The sequence below is a fragment of the Vigna unguiculata genome, chromosome 1, assembly GCF_037176805.1.
Source record: "Vigna unguiculata cultivar grain cowpea cultivar isolate G323 ecotype 2 chromosome 1, ASM3717680v1, whole genome shotgun sequence".
NCBI lineage: Eukaryota > Viridiplantae > Streptophyta > Magnoliopsida > Fabales > Fabaceae > Vigna > Vigna unguiculata.
Genome location: NC_140792.1, coordinates 18,017,478 through 18,031,760, shown reverse-complemented (window position 1 = coordinate 18,031,760; position 14,283 = coordinate 18,017,478).

Genomic DNA, 14,283 nt, shown 5'->3' with positions numbered 1-14,283 from the left:
ATTTCAACTTCATTTCATGTCCCTCATGCCTCAAATAAAGGGAACGTTAATCAAGATTGAGCGTTTTAAAATGAAGTCTTGCCCATCTTAAAAGAAGATGACAAGAGTTTGTGGGAGCAATATCACATAATACTTCCTTCACACATTGTCCTGTACTGAATTTGATCCTTGCTTGATTTGGATGAAAGCTTGTTGGTAACTTGAGTTTCTCCACCAATCTTTGGCTTACAACATTGTTCTCGCTTTCGTAAACGAATGCAACTAAACATGTGTGGCCTTCGATTAAACACCTTGCTTTTCTACTACATTTTCCATCATCTTTTTCTTTACTTCCTTTTCTTTTTCTTCAATTTCCCCTCCTTCTGCAATTTATATTTCTTCTTTTTCTATTCTTTCTTTTTCTATTTTCTCCTTCAACGTGTGTTGATCCTTCTTGGCTTGTCTTGGTGTCATAAATTTCAACTTCATTTCATGTCCCTCATGCCTCAAATAAAGGGAACGTTAATGAAGATTGAGCGTTTTAAAATGAAGTCTTGCCCATCTAAAAAGAAGATGACAAGAGTTTGTGGGAGCAATATCACATAATACTTCCTTCACACATTGTCCTGTACTGAATTTGATCCTTGCTTGATTTGGATGAAAGCTTGTTGGTAACTTGAGTTTCTCCACCAATCTTTGGCTTACAACATTGTTCTCGCTTTCGTAAACGAATGCAACTAAACATGTGTGGCCTTCAATTAAACACATTGCTTTTCTACTACCTTTTCCATCATCTTTTTCTTTACTTCCTGTTCTTTTTCTTCAATTTCCCTTCCTTCTGCAGTTTATATTTCTTCTTTTTCTATTCTTTCTATTTCTATTTTCTCCTTCAACGTGTGTTGATCCTTCTTGGCTTGTCTTGGTGTCATAAATTTCAACTTCATTTCATGTCCCTCATGCCTCAAATAAAGGGAACGTTAATCAAGATTGAGCGTTTTAAAATGAAGTCATGCCCATCTAAAAAGAAGATGACAAGAGTTTGTTGGAGCAAGATCACATAATACTTCTTACACACGTTGTCCTGTACTGAATTTGATCCTTGCTTGATTCGGATGAAAGCTTGTTGGTAACTGAACTTTCTCCACCAATCTTTGGCTTACAACATTGTTCTCGCTTTCGTAAACGAATGCAACTAAACATGTGTGGCCTTCAATTAAACACATTGCTTTTCTACTACCTTTTCCATCATCTTTTTCTTTACTTCCTTTTCTTTTTCTTCAATTTCCTTTCCTTCTGCAGTTTATATTTCTTCTTTTTCTATTCTTTCTATTTCTATTTTCTCCTTCAACGTGTGTTGATCCTACTTGGCTTGTCTTGGGATCATAAATTTCAACTTCATTTCATGTCCCTCATGCCTCAAATAAAGGGAACGTTAATCAAGATTGAGCGTTTTAAAAAAAAGTCATGCCCATTTAAAAAGAAGATGACAAGAGTTTGTTGGAGCAATATCACATAATACTTCTTACACACGTTGTCCTGTACTGAATTTGATCCTTGCTTGATTCGGATGAAACCTTGTTGGTAACTGAACTTTCTCCACCAATCTTTGGCTTACAACATTGTTCTCGCTTTCGTAAACGAATGCAACTAAACATGGGGGGTCTTCGATTAAACACCTTGCTTTTCTACTACCTTTTCCATCATCTTTCGCTTTACTTCCTTTTCTTTTTCTTCAATTTCCCTTCCTTCTGAAGCTTTTATTTCTTCTTTTTCTATTCTTTGTTTTTCTATTTTCTCCTTCAGCCTATGTTGATCTTTACTGGCTTGTCTTGGTGTCATAAATTTCAACTTCATTTCATGTCCCTCATGCCTCAAATAAAGGGAACGTTAATCAAGATTGAGCGTTTTAAAATGAAGTCATGCCCATCTAAAAAGAAGATGACAAGAGTTTGTGGGAGCAATATCACATAATACTTCTTCCACACATTGTCCTGTACTGAATTTGATCCTTGCTTGATTTGGATGAAAGCTTGTTGGTAACTTGAGTTTCTCCACCAATCTTTGGCTTACAACATTGTTCTCGCTTTCGTAAACGAATGCAACTAAACATGTGTGGCCTTCGATTAAACACCTTGCTTTTCTACAACCTTTTCCATCATCTTTTTCTTTACTTCCTTTTCTTTTTCTTCAATTTCCCCTCCTTCTGCAATTTATATTTCTTCTTTTTCTATTCTTTCTTTTTCTATTTTCTCCTTCAACGTGTGTTGATCCTTCTTGGCTTGTCTTGGTGTCATAAATTTCAACTTCATTTCATGTCCCTCATGCCTCAAATAAAGGGAACGTTAATGAAGATTGAGCGTTTTAAATGAAGTCTTGCCCATCTAAAAAGAAGATGACAAGAGTTTGTGGGAGCAATATCACATAATACTTCCTTCACACATTGTCCTGTACTGAATTTGATGCTTGCTTGATTTGGATGAAAGCTTGTTGGTAACTTGAGTTTCTCCACCAATCTTTGGCTTACAACATTGTTCTCGCTTTCGTAAACGAATGCAACTAAACATGTGTGGCCTTCAATTAAACACATTGCTTTTCTACTACCTTTTCCATCATCTTTTTCTTTACTTCCTGTTCTTTTTCTTCAATTTCCCTTCCTTCTGCAGTTTATATTTCTTCTTTTTCTATTCTTTCTTTTTCTATTTTCTCCTTCAACGTGTGTTGATCCTTCTTGGCTTGTCTTGGTGTCATAAATTTCAACTTCATTTCATGTCCCTCATGCCTCAAATAAAGGGAACGTTAATCAAGATTGGGCGTTTTAAAATGAAGTCATGCCCATCTAAAAAGAAGATGACAAGAGTTTGTTGGAGCAAGATCACATAATACTTCTTACACACGTTGTCCTCTACTGAATTTGATCCTTGCTTGATTCGGATGAAAGCTTGTTGGTAACTTGAGTTTCTCCACCAATCTATGGCTTACAACATTGTTCTCGCTTTCGTAAACGAATGCAACTAAACATGGGGGGCTTTCGATTAAACACCTTGCTTTTCTACTGCCTTTTCCATCATCTTTTTCTATATTTCCTTTTCTTTTTCTTCAATTTCCCTTCCTTCTGAAGTTTTTATTTGTTCTTTTTCTATTCTTTCTTTTTCTATTTTCTCCTTCAGCCTATGTTGATCTTTACTGGCTTGTCTTGGTGTCATAAATTTCAACTTCATTTCATGTCCCTCATGCCTCAAATAAAGGGAACGTTAATGAAGATTGAGCGTTTTAAAATGAAGTCTTGCCCATCTAAAAAGAAGATGACAAGAGTTTGTGGGAGCAATATCACATAATACTTCCTTCACACATTGTCCTGTACTGAATTTGATCCTTGCTTGATTCGGATGAAAGCTTGTTGGTAACTTGAGTTTCGCCACCAATCTTTGGCTTACAACATTGTTCTCGCTTTCGTAAACGAATGCAACTAAACATGTGTGGCCTTCAATTAAACACATTGCTTTTCTACTACCTTTTCCATCATCTTTTTCTTTACTTCCTTTTCTTTTTCTTCAATTTCCCTTCCTTCTGCAGTTTATATTTCTTCTTTTTCTATTCTTTCTTTTTCTATTTTCTCCTTCAACGTGTGTTGATCCTTCTTGGCTTGTCTTGGTGTCATAAATTTCAACTTCATTTCATGTCCCTCATGCCTCAAATAAAGGGAACGTTAATCAATATTGAGCGTTTTAAAATGAAGTCATGCCCATCTAAAAAGAAGATGACAAGAGTTTGTTGGAGCAAGATCACATAATACTTCTTACACACGTTGTCCTCTACTGAATTTGATCCTTGCTTGATTCGGATGAAAGCTTGTTGGTAACTTGAGTTTCTCCACCAATCTATGGCTTACAACATTGTTCTCGCTTTCGTAAACGAATGCAACTAAACATGGGGGGCTTTCGATTAAACACCTTGCTTTTCTACTACCTTTTCCATCATCTTTTTCTATATTTCCTTTTCTTTTTCTTCAATTTCCCTTCCTTCTGAAGTTTTTATTTGTTCTTTTTCTATTCTTTCTTTTTCTATTTTCTCCTTCAGCCTATGTTGATCTTTACTGGCTTGTCTTGGTGTCATAAATTTCAACTTCATTTCATGTCCCTCATGCCTCAAATAAAGGGAACGTTAATGAAGATTGAGCGTTTTAAAATGAAGTCTTGCCCATCTAAAAAGAAGATGACAAGAGTTTGTGGGAGCAATATCACATAATACTTCCTTCACACATTGTCCTGTACTGAATTTGATCCTTGCTTGATTCGGATGAAAGCTTGTTGGTAACTTGAGTTTCGCCACCAATCTTTGGCTTACAACATTGTTCTCGCTTTCGTAAACGAATGCAACTAAACATGTGTGGCCTTCAATTAAACACATTGCTTTTCTACTACCTTTTCCATCATCTTTTTCTTTACTTCCTTTTCTTTTTCTTCAATTTCCCTTCCTTCTGCAGTTTATATTTCTTCTTTTTCTATTCTTTCTTTTTCTATTTTCTCCTTCAACGTGTGTTGATCCTTCTTGGCTTGTCTTGGTGTCATAAATTTCAACTTCATTTCATGTCCCTCATGCCTCAAATAAAGGGAACGTTAATCAATATTGAGCGTTTTAAAATGAAGTCATGCCCATCTAAAAAGAAGATGACAAGAGTTTGTTGGAGCAAGATCACATAATACTTCTTACACACGTTGTCCTCTACTGAATTTGATCCTTGCTTGATTCGGATGAAAGCTTGTTGGTAACTTGAGTTTCTCCACCAATCTATGGCTTACAACATTGTTCTCGCTTTCGTAAACGAATGCAACTAAACATGGGGGGCTTTCGATTAAACACCTTGCTTTTCTACTACCTTTTCCATCATCTTTTTCTATATTTCCTTTTCTTTTTCTTCAATTTCCCTTCCTTCTGAAGTTTTTATTTGTTCTTTTTCTATTCTTTCTTTTTCTATTTTCTCCTTCAGCCTATGTTGATCTTTACTGGCTTGTCTTGGTGTCATAAATTTCAACTTCATTTCATGTCCCTCATGCCTCAAATAAAGGGAACGTTAATGAAGATTGAGCGTTTTAAAATGAAGTCTTGCCCATCTAAAAAGAAGATGACAAGAGTTTGTGGGAGCAATATCACATAATACTTCCTTCACACATTGTCCTGTACTGAATTTGATCCTTGCTTGATTCGGATGAAAGCTTGTTGGTAACTTGAGTTTCGCCACCAATCTTTGGCTTACAACATTGTTCTCGCTTTCGTAAACGAATGCAACTAAACATGTGTGGCCTTCAATTAAACACATTGCTTTTCTACTACCTTTTCCATCATCTTTTTCTTTACTTCCTTTTCTTTTTCTTCAATTTCCCTTCCTTCTGCAGTTTATATTTCTTCTTTTTCTATTCTTTCTTTTTCTATTTTCTCCTTCAACGTGTGTTGATCCTTCTTGGCTTGTCTTGGTGTCATAAATTTCAACTTCATTTCATGTCCCTCATGCCTCAAATAAAGGGAACGTTAATCAATATTGAGCGTTTTAAAATGAAGTCATGCCCATCTAAAAAGAAGATGACAAGAGTTTGTGGGAGCAATATCACATAATACTTCTTTCACACATTGTCCTGTACTGAATTTGATCCTTGCTTGATTCCGATGAAAGCTTGTTCGTAACTTGAGTTTCTCCACCAATCTATGGCTTACAACATTGTTCTCGCTTTCGTAAACGAATGCAACTAAAAATGGGGGGCTTTCGATTAAACACCTTGCTTTTCTACTACCTTTTCCATCATCTTTTTCTATACTTCCTTTTCTTTTTCTTCAATTTCCCTTCCTTCTGAAGTTTTTATTTGTTCTTTTTCTATTCTTTCTTTTTCTATTTTCTCCTTCAGCCTATGTTGATCTTTACTGGCTTGTGTTGGTGTCATAAATTTCAACTTCATTTCATGTCCCTCATGCCTCAAATAAAGGGAACGTTAATCAAGATTGAGCGTTTCAAAATGAAGTCATGCCCATCTAAAAAGAAGATGACAAGAGTTTGTGGGAGCAATATAACATAATACTTCTTTCACACATTGTCCTGTACTGAATTTGATCCTTGCTTGATTCCGATGAAAGCTTGTTCGTAACTTGAGTTTCTCCAACAATCTTTGGCTTACAACATTGTTCTCGCCTTCGTAAACGAATGCAACTAAACGTGGGGGCCTTCTTCGATTAAACGCCTTGCTTTTCTACTACCTTTTCCATCATCTTTTTCTTTACTTCCTTTTCTTTTTCTTCAATTTCCCTTCCTTCTGCAGTTTATATTTCTTCTTTTTCTATTCTTTCTTTTTCTATTTTCTCCTTCAACGTGTGTTGATCCTTCTTGGCTTGTCTTGGTGTCATAAATTTCAACTTCATTTCATGTCCCTTATGCCTCAAATAAAGGGAACGTTAATCAAGATTGAGCGTTTTAAAATGAAGTCATGCCCATCTAAAAAGAAGATGACAAGAGTTTGTGGGAGCAATATCACATAATACTTCTTTCACACATTGTCCTTTACTGAATTTGATCCTTGCTTGATTCCGATGAAAGCTTGTTCGTAACTTGAGTTTCTCCACCAATCTTTGGCTTACAACATTGTTCTCGCTTTCGTAAACGAATGCAACTAAACGTGGGGAGCCTTCGATTAAACACCTTGCTTTTCTACTACCTTTTCCATCATCTTTTTCTTTACTTCCTTTTCTTTTTCTTCAATTTCCCTTCCTTCTGTACTTTATATTTCTTCTTTTTCTATTCTTTCTTTTTATATTTTCTCCTTCAACGTGTGTTGATCCTTCTTGGTTTGTCTTGGTGTCATAAATTTCAACTTCATTTCATGTCCCTCATGCCTCAAATAAAGGGAACGTTAATCAAGATTGAGCGTTTTAAAATGAAGTCTTGCCCATCTTAAAAGAAGATGACAAGAGTTTGTGGGAGCAATATCACATAATACTTCCTTCACACATTGTCCTGTACTGAATTTGATGCTTGCTTGATTTGGATGAAAGCTTGTTGGTAACTTGAGTTTCTCCACCAATCTTTGGCTTACAACATTGTTCTCGCTTTCGTAAACGAATGCAACTAAACATGTGTGGCCTTCGATTAAACACCTTGCTTTTCTACTACCTTTTCCATCATCTTTTTCTTTACTTCCTTTTCTTTTTCTTCAATTTCCCTTCCTTCTGAAGTTTATATTTCTTCTTTTTCTATTCTTTCTTTTTCTATTTTCTCCTTCAACGTGTGTTGATCCTTCTTGGCTTATCTTGGTGTCATAAATTTCAACTTCATTTCATGTCCCTCATGCCTCAAATAAAGCGAACGTTAATCAAGATTGAGCGTTTTAAAATGAAGTCATGCCCATCTAAAAAGAAGATGACAAGAGTTTGTGGGAGCAATATCACATAATACTTCTTTCACACATTGTCCTTTACTGAATTTGATCCTTGCTTGATTCCGATGAAAGCTTGTTCGTAACTTGAGTTTCTCCACCAATCTTTGGCTTACAACATTGTTCTCGCTTTCGTAAACGAATGCAACTAAACGTGGGGAGCCTTCGATTAAACACCTTGCTTTTCTACTACCTTTTCCATCATCTTTTTCTTTACTTCCTTTACTTTTTCTTCAATTTCCCTTCCTTCTGTACTTTATATTTCTTCTTTTTCTATTCTTTCTTTTTATATTTTCTCCTTCAACGTGTGTTGATCCTTCTTGGTTTGTCTTGGTGTCATAAATTTCAACTTCATTTCATGTCCCTCATGCCTCAAATAAAGGGAACGTTAATCAAGATTGAGCGTTTTAAAATGAAGTCTTGCCCATCTTAAAAGAAGATGACAAGAGTTTGTGGGAGCAATATCACATAATACTTCCTTCACACATTGTCCTGTACTGAATTTGATGCTTGCTTGATTTGGATGAAAGCTTGTTGGTAACTTGAGTTTCTCCACCAATCTTTGGCTTACAACATTGTTCTCGCTTTCGTAAACGAATGCAACTAAACATGTGTGGCCTTCAATTAAACACATTGCTTTTCTACTACCTTTTCCATCATCTTTTTCTTTACTTCCTTTTCTTTTTCTTCAATTTCCCTTCCTTCTGCAGTTTTTATTTCTTCTTTTTCTATTCTTTCTTTTTCTATTTTCTCCTTTAACGTGTGTTGATCCTTCTTGGTTTGTCTTGGTGTCATAAATTTCAACTTCATTTCATGTCCCTCATGCCTCAAATAAAGGGAACGTTAATCAAGATTGAGCGTTTTAAAATGAAGTCATGCCCATCTAAAAAGAAGATGACAAGAGTTTGTGGGAGCAATATCACATAATACTTCTTTCACACATTGTCCTGTACTGAATTTGATCCTTGCTTGATTCCGATGAAAGCTTGTTCGTAACATGAGTTTCTCCACCAATCTTTGGCTTACAACATTGTTCTCGCCTTCGTAAACGAATGCAACTAAACGTGGGGGGCCTTCGATTAAACACCTTGCTTTTCTACTACCTTTTCCATCATCTTTTTCTTTACTTCCTTTTCTTTTTCTTCAATTTCCCTTCCTTCTGCAGTTTATATTTCTTCTTTTTCTATTCTTTCTTTTTCTATTTTCTCCTTCAACGTGTGTTGATCCTTCTTGGTTTGTCTTGGTGTCATAAATTTCAACTTCATTTCATGTCCCTTATGCCTCAAATAAAGGGAACGTTAATCAAGATTGAGCGTTTTAAAATGAAGTCATGCCCATCTAAAAAGAAGATGACAAGAGTTTATGGGAGCAATATCACATAATACTTCTTTCACACATTGTCCTGTACTGAATTTGATCCTTGCTTGATTCCGATGAAAGCTTGTTCGTAACTTGAGTTTCTCCACCAATCTTTGGCTTACAACATTGTTCTCGCTTTCGTAAACGAATGCAACTAAACGTGGGGAGCCTTCGATTAAACACCTTGCTTTTCTACTACCTTTTCCATCATCTTTTTCTTTACTTCCTTTTCTTTTTCTTCAATTTCCCTTCCTTCTGCAGTTTTTATTTCTTCTTTTTCTATTTTCTCCTTTAACGTGTGTTGATCCTTCTTGGTTTGTATTGGTGTCATAAATTTGAACCTCATTTCATGTCCCTCATGCCTCAAATAAAGGGAACGTTAATCAAGATTGAGCGTTTTAAAATGAAGTCTTGCCCATCTTAAAAGAAGATGACAAGAGTTTGTGGGAGCAATATCACATAATACTTCTTTCACACATTGTCCTGTACTGAATTTGATCCTTGCTTGATTCCGATGAAAGCTTGTTCGTAACTTGAGTTTCTCCACCAATCTTTGGCTTACAACATTGTTCTCGCTTTCGTAAACGAATGCAACTAAACGTGGGGAGCCTTCGATTAAACACCTTGCTTTTCTACTACCTTTTCCATCATCTTTTTCTTTACTTCCTTTTCTTTTTCTTCAATTTCCCTTCCTTTTGCAGTTTTTATTTCTTCTTTTTCTATTCTTTCTTTTTCTATTTTCTCCTTTAACGTGTGTTGATCCTTCTTGGTTTGTCTTGGTGTCATAAATTTCAACTTCATTTCATGTCCCTCATGCCTCAAATAAAGGGAACGTTAATCAAGATTGAGCGTTTTAAAATGAAGTCTTGCCCATCTTAAAAGAAGATGACAAGAGTTTGTGGGAGCAATATCACATAATACTTCCTTCACACATTGTCCTGTACTGAATTTGATCCTTGCTTGATTCCGATGAAAGCTTGTTGGTAACTTGAGTTTCTCCACCAATCTTTGGCTTACAACATTGTTCTCGCTTTCGTAAACGAATGCAACTAAACATGTGTGGCCTTCAATTAAACACATTGCTTTTCTACTACCTTTTCCATCATCTTTTTCTTTACTTCCTTTTCTTTTTCTTCAATTTCCCTTCCTTCAGCAGTTTTTATTTCTTCTTTTTCTATTCTTTCTTTTTCTATTTTCTCCTTTAACGTGTGTTGATCCTTCTTGGTTTGTATTGGTGTCATAAATTTCAACTTCATTTCATGTCCCTCATGCCTCAAATAAAGGGAACGTTAATCAAGATTGAGCGTTTTAAAATGAAGTCTTGCCCATCTTAAAAGAAGATGACAAGAGTTTGTGGGAGCAATATCACATAATACTTCTTTCACACATTGTCCTGTACTGAATTTGATCCTTGCTTGATTCCGATGAAAGCTTGTTTGTAACTTGAGTTTCTCCACCAATCTTTGGCTTACAACATTGTTCTCGCTTTCGTAAACGAATGCAACTAAACGTGGGGAGCCTTCGATTAAACACCTTGCTTTTCTACTACCTTTTCCATCATCTTTTTCTTTACTTCCTTTTCTTTTTCTTCAATTTCCCTTCCTTCTGCAGTTTTTATTTCTTCTTTTTCTATTCTTTCTTTTTCTATTTTCTCTTCTAACGTGTGTTGATCCTTCTTGGCTTGTCTTGGTGTCATAAATTTCAACTTCATTTCATGTCCCTCATGCCTCAGAAAAAGGGAACGTTAATCAAGATTGAGCGTTTTAAAATGAAGTCTTGCTCATCTAAAAAGAAGATGACAAGAGTTTGTGGGAGCAAGATCACATAATACTTCTTTCACACATTGTCCTGTACTAAATTTGATCCTTGCTTGATTCCGATGAAAGCTTGTTCGTAACTTGAGTTTCTCCACCAATCTTTGGCTTACAACATTGTTCTCGCTTTCGTAAACGAATGCAACTAAACGTGGGGGGCCTTCGATTAAACACCTTGCTTTTCTACTACCTTTTCCATCATCTTTTTCTTTACTTCCTTTTCTTTTTCTTCAATTTCCCTTTCTTCTGCAGTTTATATTTCTTCTTTTTCTATTCTTTCTTTTTCTATTTTCTCCTTCAACGTGTGTTGATCCTTCTTGGTTTGTCTTGGTGTCATAAATTTCAACTTCATTTCATGTCCCTCATGCCTCAAATAAAGGGAACGTTAATCAAGATTGAGCGTTTTAAAATGAAGTCTTGCCCATCTTAAAAGAAGATGACAAGAGTTTGTGGGAGCAATATCACATAATACTTCCTTCACACATTGTCCTGTACTGAATTTGATCCTTGCTTGATTTGGATGAAAGCTTGTTGGTAACATGAGTTTCTCCACAAATCTTTGGCTTACAACATTGTTCTCGCTTTCGTAAACGAATGCAACTAAACATGGGGGGCCTTCGATTAAACACCTTGCTTTTCTACTACCTTTTCCATCATCTTTTTCTTTACTTCCTTTTCTTTTTCTTCAATTTCCCTTCCTTCTGCAGTTTATATTTCTTCTTTTTCTATTTTTTCTTTTTCTATTTTCTCCTTTAACGTGTGTTGATCCTTCTTGGCTTGTCTTGTTGTCATAAATTTCAACTTCATTTCATGTCCCTCATGTCTCTGAAAAAGGGAACGTTAATCAAGATTGAGCGTTTTAAAATGAAGTCATGCCCATCTAAAAAGAAGATGACAAGAGTTTGTTGGAGCAATATCACATAATACTTCTTCACACATTGTCCTGTACTGAATTTGATCCTTGCTTGATTCAGATGAATGCTTGTTGGTAACTGAACTTTCTCCACCAATCTTTGGCTTATAACATTGTTCTCGCTTTCGTAAACGAATGCAACTAAACATGTGTGGCCTTCGATTAAACACCTTGCTTTTCTACTACCTTTTCCATCATCTTTTTCTTTACTTCCTTTTCTTTTTCTTCAATTTCCCTTCCTTCTGTAGTTTATATTTCTTCTTTTTCTATTCTTTCTTTTTCTATTTTCTCCTTCAACGTGTGTTGATCCTTCTTGGCTTGCCTTGGTGTCATAAATTTCAACTTCATTTCATGTCCCTCATGCCTCAAATAAAGGGAACGTTAATCAAGATTGAACATTTTAAAATGAAGTCTGGCCCATCTAAAAAGAAGATGACAAGAGTTTGAGAGAGCAATATCACATAATACTTCCTTCACACATTGTCCTGTACTGAATTTGATCCTTGCTTGATTCGGATGAAAGCATGTTGGTAACTGAACTTTCTCCACCAATCTTTGGCTTATAACATTGTTCTCGCTTTCGTAAACGAATGCAACTAAACATGTGTGGCCTTCGATTAAACACCTTGCTTTTCTACTACCTTTTCCATCATCTTTTTCTTTACTTCCTTTTCTTTTTCTTCAATTTCCCTTCCTTCTGTAGTTTATATTTCTTCTTTTTCTATTCTTTCTTTTTCTATTTTCTCCTTCAACGTGTGTTGATCCTTCTTGGCTTGCCTTGGTGTCATAAATTTCAACTTCATTTCATGTCCCTCATGCCTCAAATAAAGGGAACGTTAATCAAGATTGAGCATTTTAAAATGAAGTCTGGCCCATCTAAAAAGAAGATGACAAGAGTTTGTGAGAGCAATATCACATAATACTTCCTTCACACATTCTCCTGTACTGAATTTGATCCTTGCTTGATTCGGATGAAAGCTTGTTGGTAACTTGAGTTTCTCCACCAATCTTTGGCTTATAACATTGTTCTCGCTTTCGTAAACGAATGCAACTAAACATGTGTGGCCTTCGATTAAACACCTTGCTTTTCTACTACCTTTTCCATCATCTTTTTCTTTACTTCCTTTTCTTTTTCTTCAATTTCCCTTCCTTCTGAAGTTTTTATTTCTTCTTTTTCTATTCTTTCTTTTTCTATTTTCTCCTTCAACGTGTGTTGATCCTTCTTGGCTTGCCTTGGTGTCATAAATTTCAACTTCATTTCATGTCCCTCATGCCTCAAATAAAGGGAACGTTAATCAAGATTGAACATTTTAAAATGAAGTCTGGCCCATCTAAAAAGAGGATGACAAGAGTTTGAGAGAGCAATATCACCTAATACTTCCTTCACACATTGTCCTGTACTGAATATGATCCTTGCTTGATTTGGATGAAAGCTTGTTGGTAACTTGAGTTTCTCCACCAATCTTTGGCTTACAACATTGTTCTCGATTTCGTAAACGAATGCAACTAAACATGTGTGGCCTTCGATTAAACACCTTGCTTTTCTACTACCTTTTCCATCATCTTTTTCTTTACTTCCTTTTCTTTTTCTTCAATTTCCCTTCCTTCTGTACTTTATATTTCTTCTTTTTCTATTCTTTCTTTTTATATTTTCTCCTTCAACGTGTGTTGATCCTTCTTGGCTTGTCTTGGTGTCATAAATTTCAACTTCATTTCATGTCCCTCATGCCTCAAATAAAGGGAACGTTAATCAAGATTGAGCGTTTTAAAATGAAGTCATGCCCATCTAAAAAGATGACAAGAGTTTGTTGGAGCAATATCACATAATACTTCTTACACACATTGTCCTGTACTGAATTTGATCCTTGCTTGATTTGGATGAAAGCTTGTTGGTAACTGAACTTTCTCCACCAATCTTTGGCTTACAACATTATTCTCGCTTTCGTAAAAGAATGCAACTAAACATGGGGGTCCGTCGATTAAACACCTTGCTTTTCTACTACCTTCTCCATCATCTTTTTCTTTACTTCCTTTTCTTTTCCCTTGCTTCTGAAGTTTTTATTTCTTCTTTTTCTATTCTTTCTTTTTCTATTTTCTCCTTCAGCCTATGTTGATCTTTACTGGCTTGTGTTGGTGTCATAAATTTCAACTTCATTTCATGTCCCCCATGCCTCAAATAAAGGGAACGTTAATCAAGATTGAGCGTTTTAAAATGAAGTCATGCCCAACTAAAAAGAAGATGACAAGAGTTTGTGGGAGCAATATCACATAATACTTCTTACACACATTGTCCTGTACTGAATTTGATCCTTGCTTGATTCGGATGAAAGCTTGTTCGTAACTTGATTTTCTCCACCAATCTTTGGCTAACAACATTGTTCTCGCTTTCATAAACGAATGCAACTAAACATGGGGGGCCTTCGATTAAACACCTTGTTTTCTACTACCTTTTCCATCATCTTTTTCTTTACTTCCTTTTCTTTTTCTTCAATTTCCCTTCCTTCTGAAGTTTTTATTTCTTCTTTTTCTATTCTTTCTTTTTCTATTTTCTCCTTCAGCCTATGTTGATCTTTACTGGCTTGTCTTGGTGTCATAAATTTCAACTTCATTTCATGTCCCCCATGCCTCAAATAAAGGGAACGTTAATCAAGATTGAGCGTTTTAAAATGAAGTCATGCCCATCTAAAAAGAAGATGACAAGAGTTTGTGGGAGCAATATCACATAATACTTCTTTCACACATTGTTCTGTACTGAATTTGATCCTTACTTGATTCCGATGAAAGCTTGTTCATAACTTGAGTT